This window comes from Dipodomys merriami, unplaced genomic scaffold (assembly GCF_024711535.1).
Source record: "Dipodomys merriami isolate MVZ:Mamm:240054 unplaced genomic scaffold, mDipMer1.0.p SCAF_644, whole genome shotgun sequence".
Taxonomy (NCBI): domain Eukaryota; kingdom Metazoa; phylum Chordata; class Mammalia; order Rodentia; family Heteromyidae; genus Dipodomys; species Dipodomys merriami.
Genome location: NW_027206229.1, coordinates 217,128 through 229,175, shown reverse-complemented (window position 1 = coordinate 229,175; position 12,048 = coordinate 217,128). Strand labels below are relative to the sequence as shown.

The window sequence follows — 12,048 nt, the reverse complement described above, 5'->3', positions numbered from 1 at the left end:
GTTCCCGCCCCGCCTGCTGTCTGGGGCTGGAGCGAGAGGGGGGTGGGGCTGGGGGAGGGTAAGAGATCCAGGGCTCTGACGGGGCGCAGAGCCCTTGGTGACTCTGTCCCCGGCTTTCTCCCTTGAGTGCTTGATCTCAGTCACTCCTCTCTCCACATATTTGTATGTTCAGGGTCATTCAGCAAATGGAACACGAGCCATGCAAGGGTGAGGCTAAGAAAACAAAAAACCCTACCCTCGAGGGCAGAACCCGTCCCTCAATCAGTGAGAAGCTTAAGTGTGGGCATCTGCTTTTCTGAAATTGGGGCGTAAAGGTGAAAGACAAGCCCCCCAAATGACAAACTCGCGGTGCTGCAGGCTCAACCCTTACGCCCTCCCGCGCCCCCCAGCCACACCGCTCTGACCCCTCTTGGAACCGCCGCGCCGCCTAGCGGACATAAAGGTGAGCTGCAGGTACTGTGCTACTAAGACCACACAAGGGACTCCTCAATATGGTGACCACCTCTGGGCCCCTCTCTTGTCAGCTTCTAGCTTGCCCAGGCGGGTCTGGTCTTGACTCATGCTTTGGGTTGACTCTCACCCTCACCGCAGAGTTGTGTACCTGCGTTGGCTCTCAGCGCCGCCACCCCCCAGGCAAACATCTGTGTTCAAGGTTGAGAGCAGTTGAGTCTGTCTGTCTGTCTGTCTGTCTGGGAAATTCCCTCAGTGAATCCTTTCTGGGAATTCCTAAATGGTAAGGTTAAATCTGAGTGTTTGGGGGGAGGCCCTGCCCCCGGAGGGCTGGGCTGTCTACCTGTGGGGGTACTGACAGGTTTCCTGCAGGCAGCATTTCCAGACTGGAGCTGCTTGACAGCTGGCTTGAGGTTTGGCGTGGGGAAGGCCAGAGCCATGGGGCCTTGGGATGTGTCTAGCCTGCTCAGCCCCAGCGGGCATCCCTGGGTAATGGGATGAGGCAGCAGCAGAGGGGTGAGTCCCTGGAGTCGAGCCTGGAACCACTTCTGCCCCACTGTCTAAGGGTCGTTGTGAAAAATGAAGTGCACTCTATTAGTAAGCAATGATTGCACATTTTTCACAGTTTGGAAAATAGAGAGGGGGAAAAGGAAAGAGAAAATGTCAGTTACTGTTAACATTTGTTTTCCTTCCCTAGCAGCCTCTTGCTTGTGAGATTTTGTTTGCTTGCTTTTGGTAGCATGATAAATATGACTCATTTCAGTTGCCTACTCCTCCTCCCTTATAACTTTACAACAGAAGATGTTTTCCATGTTATGAAAAATCACAAATATGTTTTTTGGTGCTAGGGTGAACCTAAACCAAGTGCCTGGTACATACTAAACTTAAGCTGTGCCATTGAGCTAGCCCTATGTTCAGTTTCTAGGGCTGTCAGTCAGATTCTGTTAATGAAATTCTGGGCTTACTCTTAGACCTGGAATTGATCCCCTCCACCCCACCCCCACCCCCGCCACTCTCCCCAGTGCTGGAAATTGAACCTAGGGCCTCAAGCATGAGAGACAAATATTCTACCACTAAACTACACCCCAGCCCTATGAGATGTGTGTGTGTGTGTGTGTGTGTGTGTGTGTGTGTATGTTCTAGTCCTAGGGTCTGGTCACTGTCCTTGAGCTTTTTTTGGGGGGGTCCGGTCGTGGGGCCTGAACTCTGGGCCTGGGCGCTGTCCCTCAGCTCTTCAACTCAAGGCTAGCGCTCTACCACTTGACCCACAGCGCCACTCCCGGCTTTTTTCTTTTTGCTTATGTGGTGCTGAGGAATCGAACCCAGGGCCTCATGCATGCAAGGCAAGCCCTCTACCACTGAGCCACCTTCCCAGCCCTGTCCTTGAGCTTTTGTGCGCAAGGATAATGTTCTACTACTTGAAGTACAGTTCCGCTTCCAGCTTTTTTGGTGGTTAATTGGAGGTAAGAGTGTCATGGAGGGAGGCTGGGAAGGTGGCTCAGTGGTAGAGCGCTTGCCTTGCATGCATGAGGCCCTGGGTTCGATTCCTCAGCACCACATAAGCAGAAAAAGCTGGAAGTGGCGCTGTGGCTCAAGTGGTAGAGTGCAAACCTTGAGCTGAAGAGCTGAAGGATAGTGCCCAGGCCCAGAGTTCAGGCCCCACAACAGACAATAAAAAAAAAGAGAGAGTCATGGACTTTTCCTGTTGGGGCTAGCTTCCACCCTGGACCCTCAGATCTTAGCCTTCCAAGTACATGGGATTACATATGTGAGCCACTGGTACCAGCTTTTTTTTTTTTTTTTTAAACAAAACAAAAAACAAAGTTTCATTATGTTGCCCTGGCTAGCCTCAAGCTAAAGATCCTCCTCCTTCATCCTTTTGAGTAGTTGGGATTACAAGCATGTATCTCTGCAACCAGCTCCATATCTTAAGGGCAGCATAATTGTTCAGAGTTTGCACTGTAATGAAAGCCTAGTAGAAATAAACACATTTGCACACATATAATATTCCTTATTTGCTGAGTAGCTGGTTTGATGAATTCTTGGAACTTAGAAATAACTCTGCATCTGACTTTTATCTAACAGGTATTTATGGATCACCTACTGTGGGCCAGGCTCTGGATTGGGGCAGGAAATCCTGCACTCAAAGAGTTCATGTTTAGGCATATGCTTTCCCAGGGGGAAGGAGGAAGGGTGAAGGAGAAAGAGGAAGGGAGAGGAAGAAGGAGAGGGAGAGAGAGGGGGAGAAGAGGGGAGAAAAGGGAAGGGGAGGAGGGAAGGAGAGGAAAGAGAAAGAGAGAGGAGAAGAGAGGAGAGGAGAGAGGAGAAGAGAAAAAAAAAAGAAAAAGAAAGCCAGGTGGCACTGGTGGCTCATCCCTGTAATCCTAGCTTGTCAGGAGGCTGATATCTGAGGATCATCTCCAACTAACCAGCAAAAAACCCAGAAATGGAGCTGTGGTTCAAGTGGTAGAGCACCAGCCTTGAGAGAAAAAGAAAAGTCAAAGCCTCGTTATGTAGCCCAGGCTGGCCTCAGACTCTTGATTCTCCTGCTTCAGTCTACCAATCCCTGGAATCACACACACACACACACACACACACACACACACACACACACACACACACACACACACACACACACACACACACACACCTGTAATCCCCAAATCACCACATTCTGATTGTGGTGGTACTCAGGGCCTGATGCTGTCCCTTAGCTGGTTAATTGGAAAAAGGAGTCTCATGGTTTTTGTTTTGTTTTTTTTCTGCCTGTTCTGGCTTCAGAGATCCTCAGATCTCAGCCTTGTGAGTAGCTAGGATTAGAAGTGTGAGACCTTGGTGCCTCACCTGCAAGAAAGCTTTTGATATTGCCAACTCAGTCATTGATCTTTTGGTGATTAGTTATCCCACAGAAGGACAAAGGGAACCCTACTTCATAGATCTGTTCCATTTTACAACTGACCCAGGATGGGGCCAGATCCTGGGAGTAAGTGGATTTCTCCCCCTTGAAATCCACTTCAGGGAAGAGGAGGTTGGGTAGGATAGGAGGGAGGAGGGAGAGGGGAGGGACAGAAGCTAAGGATAGGATAGTGGATTCTGCACATTAAGCACCAGAAGTGAGATACTCTGCTGTCTCTTCCACCAAAAATGTACTAATCAGAAGAGTTACCAATGCACTTAGCACAGCGTCTAATGAACCAGAGACACTGAGGATGCGGAAATATACCCATACCCCAAAGGAATGCAGTGTACTGCTGAATGTATGATTAGAATATTAAGTAAGAATTATAATGGAGGTCTAAATGGCACAACAACCTAAGGGCTCATAGAGGAAGGAATGTTTGGGATGTGGAGGGACTTCACAGAGAAGGAGCTGTTTGAAATACGTTTTGGAAGCTAAGTAGGCATTCATATTCAATGATGAAGGAAGAGCACCAGTAGAGGAGTGAGAGTTTGTGCAGTGAGTTCTCTGGTGGAGTAAGAATTATAGAATTGTTTTGTTTGTTTTCCTGGGCCAATACTGAGGCTTGAAATCAGGGATTTCTACTCTTATTTGGCTCACCTGCCACTTGAGCCACACCTCCATTTCCAGTTTAAAGTCTTTTGGGTTTGTCTGCCTGGTCTGGCTCTGAACCAGGATTCTCAGATCTCAGCCTCCTTGAGTAGCTAGAGCCACCAGTGAAGGGCTATAGAACATAATGAGGCAAGTGGTAAGAGATATAAGATAGAAGGGGGCATGGAAACCTTGTTGCCAAGAGCCTTGAAAGTCATGCTCAGGGGTTTGAACATTGATTAAGCCCACAGATACCTAAGTAGGAAACATAAACACACACACACACACACACGCACACACACACACGCACACACACACACACACACGCACACACACACACGCACACACACACACACACACACACGTAATTTATGTGTGTGGGGAGGGTCCTAGGGCTTGAACTGAAGACCTGGGTGCTGTCTCTGAGCTTCTTTTGTTCAAGATTAACACTCTACCACTTGAGCTACAGTTCTACTTCTGGCTTTTTTTTTTGGCAGTTTAGTGGAGATAAGAGTCTCACAGACATTCCTGCCTGGGCTGGCTTTGAACCATGAGATCCTCAGATCTCAGCTTGCTGAATAGGTAGGATTACAGGCTTGAGCCACCAGCGCTGGCTCAGATTTCTATTTTAGAAAAAAAAAATAACTGTAAGGACAGAATCTGGATGAGGGCAGGAACCCAGAGACAGGAAGCTGAGCTGTAGGAATTCCAGTTGTTGACAAGGGTTTGAGAACAGAGCAGCTTGCCAAGTTGAGCCATGAACATAAGGCAGACACCATGGAGGAGTTGGATGGCTGGGGGCAGAGTGTGCACAAGGAACCTAGATCAGGTTGGGCGCTGGTGGCTCATGCCTGTGATCCTAGCTACTCAGGAAGCTGAGACAGTTCAAAGCCAGACCAGGCAGGAAATTCTTATTGCCAATTAGCCACCAGAAAACTGGAATTGATATTGTGGGACAAAGTGGTAGAGCACTAGCCTTGAGCAAAAGACCTCAGGGACCGCACCTACACTCCAAGTTCTGGCCCCACAACAGACCAAAAAAGAAAGAAGGAAAGAGAAAGAAGGAAAGAAAGAAAGAGAGAAAAGAAAGAAAGAGAAGAAAAAGAAACAGCACAGCATCATCCTGCAAAGATGGGCCATTGTGTCCTTCAGAATAATGTCTGAAAATGATAGAATTTCCAGACACTACTGTTTCAACAAGGAAGCTTATTCCTCTCACAACCAGCAGTCTGGAAGTGGATCAGCAGCTCAGCGGGGTCGTCAAAGGGCCAGTGTTTCATCTGCCCCAGCCGTCCTCCTGACCCTGGCTGGTTACTAGACCATTGCTTCAGCCATGGAGCCACCTGTTAGCAATGGGGGCCTTGTGGAAGAAGAGCTGGAAGCAAAAGTTCTCCCAAGGCTCTTTTCTTACCTGGTAAGAAAATCTTGGCTGGGAGTGTAGCTCTAGGGTAGAGCGCATGCTTAGAATGTGTAATATCCTGAGTTGCATCCCCAGGACTGAAAAGGAAAACAAAGCCAAACTTGCCTAAAAGCTTCTCAGGCAACATCCCCTCAAGGAACAGATCTGACTCAAGTGCCTAGGTTTGAATCTCACCCTGGCATCTACAAAGGGCACGGGAATGCTCTGCTGGGGGTAAGGTAGGGGCCTACCTCTCCTAACCACAGATCTCAGCTCTCTCTCAGCCAAAATAGTGAACTATATGTGGCTTTGGGGTAGCAGTGAACAGTGTGTGCTGATGATGTGACACAATTAAGGGACCAGAGGGACTTCCCAAAGGACAGGTCTGGGGAGCAGCTGGAGCTCAGGAGAGAGAGAAACTCAGAACAAGTGTGGCTTTGGGATCTAGTGCTTCAGTCAGAGGCCAGCAAAGGGAATAGAGGGACAAGAATCCCCCCTCTATGGTTCTGGCTGGGGAGAAGTCCTACAGCCGCTCTCCAGTTTTAGGGCACCAGCCTGTAAAAGATGAGTGAGGGGTGGGTAGAAGAACATCCCCCACCCCTGCTGCTTTCCACCTCTGGCTATACTCTTTCACCACAACACAGCATAAGAGCAGGAATCAGAGAGACTTTTAATCTAGAAACATTGTTCGTTTTCTTGCGCGCGCACGCATGTGTGTGTGTGTGTGTGTGTGTGTGTGTGTGTGTGTGTGTGTGTGTGTGTGTGTGTGTGAATACTAGGGCTTGGATGCTGTCCCTGAGCTTTTTTGCTCAAGGCTAATGCTCTACCACTTGAGCCAGATCTCTACTTCCAGATTTTTGATGGTTTATTAAAGATAAGAATCTCAAGGACTTTCCTTCTTGGGGCTAGCTTGGATCCTCAGATCTCAGCCTTCTAAGTAGCTAGGGTTATAGGCCATGAGACATCTGTTCCTGGCTTTCCTTTTATTTTCCTCCCTCCCTCCCTCCCTCCCTCCCTCCCTTCCACCCTCCCTCCCTTCCTTCCTTCCTTCCCTTCCTCCTTTTTTCCCTCCCTTGCTCTCTCTCTCTCTCTCTCTCTCTCTCTCTCTCTCTCTCTCTCTCTCTCTCTCTCTCTCCTCTCTCTTTCGGCAGTAGTGGAGGGCAAACCCCAGGGCTGCGCGAGCACCCTGCCCTCCCCCCCCCCCCCCGCCCCATGTACATGCAATACCACTGAGTTACACCCCCAGCCAAGTGTTACTTTGTACAAACTTTATTCCCTAGTTACAGAATTACACGATCAGTGTAGAAAACTTGGAGAAACACAAATAAAGAAAAAGAAATCACTCGTGGAGGCTCAGTCCCAGAAGCCCACACACTTCTTGGTTCTTTCCCATGGCTCTGTAGTTTTTTATGGTAAATATCTTTGAGAGGTTACAGTTTAATGCTGTAATAACAACCAGTGCAGAACCCCTCACATTTGTGTAACATTTTACGATGCCCAGTGTTTTTCAGTTGTACAGCTTTATCACATGCTATTCGTCTTTATAGACTCCTACGCACTGTGGGGTGGGCAAAGGCAGGAGCGGCAATCCTCCCCACTCCTAGCAGGTGAGGAAACTGAGGCTCAGGCGGGGCAGGTGGTGGTGCTGTGTGATGGTCTGCAGATCTCAGCGGAGCCCTTGGCAGGACAGGTCCCCTCTGCACCTTTCCTTTCACATCTAGTCACCTGTCACAGGGATCAGGAAAGGCTTCCACATTCAGTGCTTTGAGCCAATGGAGAGAATCTATGAAGAGGTGAGAAAAGAAGGGATGGAGAGGGGCTACTTCCTTTAGAACCTGAGCCCTGCCCTGCCTTGCAGTGGCTTATGACTGCAATCCTAGGAGGCTGAGATCTGAGGATCCTGGTTCAAAGTTAGCCTGGACAAATTAACCACCAAAAAGGCAGGAGTGGGAGCTGAAGCTCAAGTGGTAGAGCACCAGCCTTGAGTGAGAAAGCTGAGGGACAGCGCCTAGACACTGAGTTTAAACCTTATTACCCGCACACACAGACACACAAAAACAGAACCTGAGCTCTGTGGTGGGCAGAAGGAGGATTAAAAATAGAGTGGGATCTCCTAGAGGGACACGGCGGGGGTGGGGGGTCATGGCCAGGCTCTGAGATGTAGTTCTCCAGGGTTTAAGCTAAATCTAGCCTGTCCCTGCAGGCAGTGGATATTCAGAAAGTGACTCATTTGTTTGGGTAGTGAGCACTCTGAGGTGCAGGTGATATAGGGGTGATGCAGAGGCTGCTACATAAAGCCATCTATTCTGTGCCAAAAGGCCTAGGCTCGGGTCCCAGAACTGGAAACTTTTCTAAGCTATTATTAACCTTTCTGCACACACACACACACACACACACACACACACACACACACATATGTATATATGTATGTGTATATATATTCCTCCATGGAATTATAGCAATCAAATAAAGTTACGAGCATGCCTGTTGCTCAAGTTGGGGGACTAGACTGTCCGTGGTGGCCCCAGCCTTGATGGGCTGAGTGGAAGCCACTGTCCTGATAGTGAAGAGGAATCCTCAGGATAAGGGCAGGGGGTGGGGGGGTCTAGGAGGATATTTACTGAGTCATGTAACAAATGCCCCAGGGACATGGCATATGCAACCCAGAATCCTGAGGTGTGGTGGGAGCAGACAGATTGGTGGCAGAAGGGCGTTTGAGGGTGTAACATATCCCATGCCTGAAGGAATCCTGTAGGCCCAACAGCCTGGCAACCGCAGGTGCGAGGGGAAAGAGATGGAGAGATGGAGAGAAGACCTGTTCCTTGCCTCAGTCTTGCTTCTTCTCTGTTTCTTCTTCTTCCCTCAGCTCCACTCTATAATCACCTCACCCTCTTCTGTCTTCCATGATAACATCAAGTTCACTAGCCCTGGCCTGTGGTGGGTATCCTGAGATCCCTTAAACAGGAGTAATGATGGGGAAGGGTATGAAGGGCACAGAAGGGAAATGTAGCTACAGAGGAGATCAAGGAGGGGACCAGAACCATCCAGAGGAGGTGGAGCAGGAGGGTCCAAATAGCTGGAACTAGTGAGGCACTTGTGGCTTACACCTGTAATCCTGTAAACTCAAGTGGCTGAGATCTGAAGATCATGGTTCAAAGACAGTTTAGGCACACAGTCCCTGAGGCTCTTATCTCTAATTAACGCCCCCCCACCCCAAACTGGAAGTACAGCTGTGGCTCAAGTGGTAGAGCTTTGGCCTTGAGCACAAAAACTCAGGGACGGTGCCTAGGCCCTGAGTGCAAGCCCCAGAACTGGTGAATGCACACATGCATGCACACACACACACACACAAATAGCTGGAAATCAGGATAGTGAATTCCTGGAGGATGACTGCTTATGCACAGAGGGCAGATGAGCACACAAGGCCATGGGACCCTGAAAGGACACAAATCTCAGGATGTACACCTGGGGAGCTGCCCAGGCTCTTTCTCCTTTGGAGAAAGAGCTCACAGGGAGTATGGGTTGAACAGTGTTGGGGCATTCCGGATTAGGCTAGAGAAGAGCCCTGGGGCCATACTGGGCTGGCCTCAGAAGCAAGTTTTCAGGGTTGGATTTGCTTGGGGAGCTGTAGACCGAGGAAAGGAAAAAGAGCTGGGAAAGGTTTGGAGAGTGGATAATGGGTAAGGTGCCCTGGGAATAATTACAGCATCAGCTCATGTTTATAGAACATTTCAGGCTCATCTGAAGCACTTTGTGTGCATTAATGCATTTCATCTTCACAGTCATCATAAAAAGCAGATAACATTAGTATCCTCATTTTGCAGATGCTAGCAAACTGAAGCACAGAGAAGCTGATGCAGTCCATAAGATCACACAGCTCAAAAGTGGTAAGTCTGAAATGTATAACAAGGCAATTGACATGGGGGGGGGGGAGAGGGGCAGGGAATGTCCTATTTAAACCACTGCTCTGTACCACCTGGCTGCTCCTAGAGAGAATGTTAGTGTGAGTCACAGGGGATACAGAGAGATGCAAGTCCATTCTAGAAATGATCCCTCAGGATGCTGTAGCCATCAGATATAAGGGGAAGAAGGAGTTGTCTTTTAGCATCAGGAATGCTGGTGGGAGGAAGCATTAGGAAAGCTGAAAGATACAATATTTGATTGAATACTTAATTATGCAGGTCTTTTCTGTCAGAGCCTAGCCAATGAGATACTTCTACCCAGCCAGATGCCAGTGGTTCATGCCTGTAATCCTAGCTGTTCAGGAGGGTGAGATCTGAAAACCGAGGTTTGAAGTCAGCCCAGGCAGTAAAGTCTGTGTAACTGTTATTTCCAATAAACCACCACAAAGGCAGAAGTAAATCTTTAGCTCATGTGGTAAAGTGCCAATCTTGAGTGAAAAGGCTAAGGGACAGTGCCTGGGCCCTAGTTTCAACTTCAGTACTGGTGCACGCATGCGTGGAAACACACAATGCGCGCGCGCGCGCACACACACACACACACACAGCAAAACAAAAAGCTATGAGATAGTGGCCAGGCCCGAAGTTCAAGCCTCAGTACTGACACAAAACCCATAGCTCCTATTGCAAAGGAAGGACTCAGACAGGAGTGAAGTTTAGGCCATAGAATCTTTAGATTCTGCTCATCTCCAAAGACAGGTTTTCAGTCTTCATTGTATAAAATACTCAGTTTCCTACCAATAAATTCTTTTCTGCTTCAGGTGTGACTGGTGCAAAGGGTGTCAGTGAAGACACAAGGGCAGAACTTGGAGACTGAATGGATGAAGATCTCATAAACAGAACTAAAGAAATCTGGAGGAAAGTCGGCCAGGGGCTCTATTCTGGGAAGGTAAAATGATTGGAATTCCTGAAGAATGGGTGGCAAAGAAGTTGCAAATTAGGGCTGGGCCTGAGAACAGTACTTTGAGTTTGAAGTGTGGAGATGGAGCATAGGGTTTGGATTTGATTACTATGTTAGAGGGTAACGAGCTGGCTAGCCAGCACAATGCCCATGGAAGACTGGCAGGAATCCCAAGAGAGAGGGAGCTGGTTATATTTGTCATGAAGGCAAAAATAAAAGCTCCTGTCTGGTATCCTATCATCTTAGCCATTCCAGAAGGAAGAGAGGAGCGGCTCTCTCTGGTTCAGCAAGAGCTCAAGGAAGCTCATGTTGTCTTGTCCTGGACTACAGGGCCATTCCCCAAACTATTGCTCTGGCCAGGGATTGCTGTGGGAGGATTGGCCAAACTTAAAACACTTGCTCACTACTGAACCTGAGAGAGGAGGAGATCCCTCCTCAAGCCATGTGTACTGAGCATGAAGGGAATTCCCAAGAAAAATGGGGAAAAAGGAAGCTGAGAAAGCAAACACGAGCAGATTTTTGACTAGATAAGGTACATAGCTTTGTAAGGTTTTGGAATGGCTTGAAGGATTTGATATATACTTTATTATTATTATTATTAGTAGTAGTAGTGTGTGTGTGTGTGTGTGTGTGTGTGTGTGTGTGTGTGGTGTCTGTGTATTTGTGTACTGTACCTTGAACTCAAGGCCTTTCACTTTTGTTTTGTTTTTTTTTGGGTCCAGTTGTGGGGCCTGAACTCTGGGCCTGGGCGCTGTCCTTCAGCTCTTCAGCTCAAGGCTAGCGCTCTACCACTTGAGCCACAGCGCCACTTCCGGCTTTTTTCTTTTTGCATATGTGGTGCTGAGGAATCGAACCCAGGGCCTCATGCATGCAAGGCAAGCACTCTACCACTGAGCCACCTTCCCAGCCCCAAGGCCTTTCACTTTTATTTGGCTTTTTCACTCAAGGCTAGAGTTCTACCATTTGAGCCACCCCTCCACTTCTGGCTTCTTCTTAGTTAATTGGAGACAAGAGTCTCCTGAAATTTTCTGCCCAGGCTTACTTCAAATCATGATCCTCAAATTTCAGCCTCCTGAGTAGCTAGGATTACAGACATGAGACACTACTTGGCTATTATTATTATTATTATTTGTTGTACTGGGAATCAAACTTGAGCATGCCAGGCAATCACTCTATCTCTGAGCTACAAGCCCAGCCCAAACATTTTCTTTTGTCCTGAGGAAACTTGGGCCCAGTTGTAGATGAGGAGGGGAGAAGTCATAGAGAAAGCCTGGTGATGCATGAGGGGAAACTGAGGACCTAGATCCCAGAAAGAGCAGGAGGTCAAGGGCAGAGGCGAAAGCTCATCTTGGTAAAGCTTTTTTTTTTTTAATTTTAATTTTAATTTTATTTTTCACAGTGTAGTCAGAAAGGAGAAAGTTATAAGAAGAGGAATCAGAAGCAAGCCTACCCCAGGTAAAGAATGTGGGCTTTGGGGACAGACTTGGGGAATTTATCTCCCAGCCCTGTTGCTCACTAGGTCATGATCCTGGGCAAATTGCAGCTGTGCCTCTGTTTCCTCGTTTATGAGTGAGGATAATAATACCTCCTTACTATAGAATCATAGTGAGGATTAGATGAGATAATGTATGTAAAGTACTTGGAAGGGCTGGCATGTCTGGCAAATGGAGAGACTTTGGATTAGCTGTTATTATGCTAATTATTATGATTTCCATTGTAGGTCTCAGAATGATAGCAGTGTATTCTAATCCAACTGGCTCTTGCTCCTGCCTACGGTCAGGACCTCCGG

The 12,048-nt window shown here is 48.0% G+C and overlaps 1 long non-coding RNA gene across 1 annotated transcript; it reads left to right on the top strand.

Annotated features, from left to right (window-relative positions):
- Nucleotides 1-282: 282 nt before the first annotated feature.
- On the top strand, nt 283-11,736 carry LOC138815478 (uncharacterized). The gene is made up of 4 exons (XR_011368333.1): nt 283-442; nt 9,224-9,286; nt 10,120-10,247; nt 11,659-11,736. It is a non-coding gene; the product is annotated as an uncharacterized lncRNA (long non-coding RNA).
- The last annotated feature ends 312 nt before the right edge of the window (nt 11,737-12,048 follow it).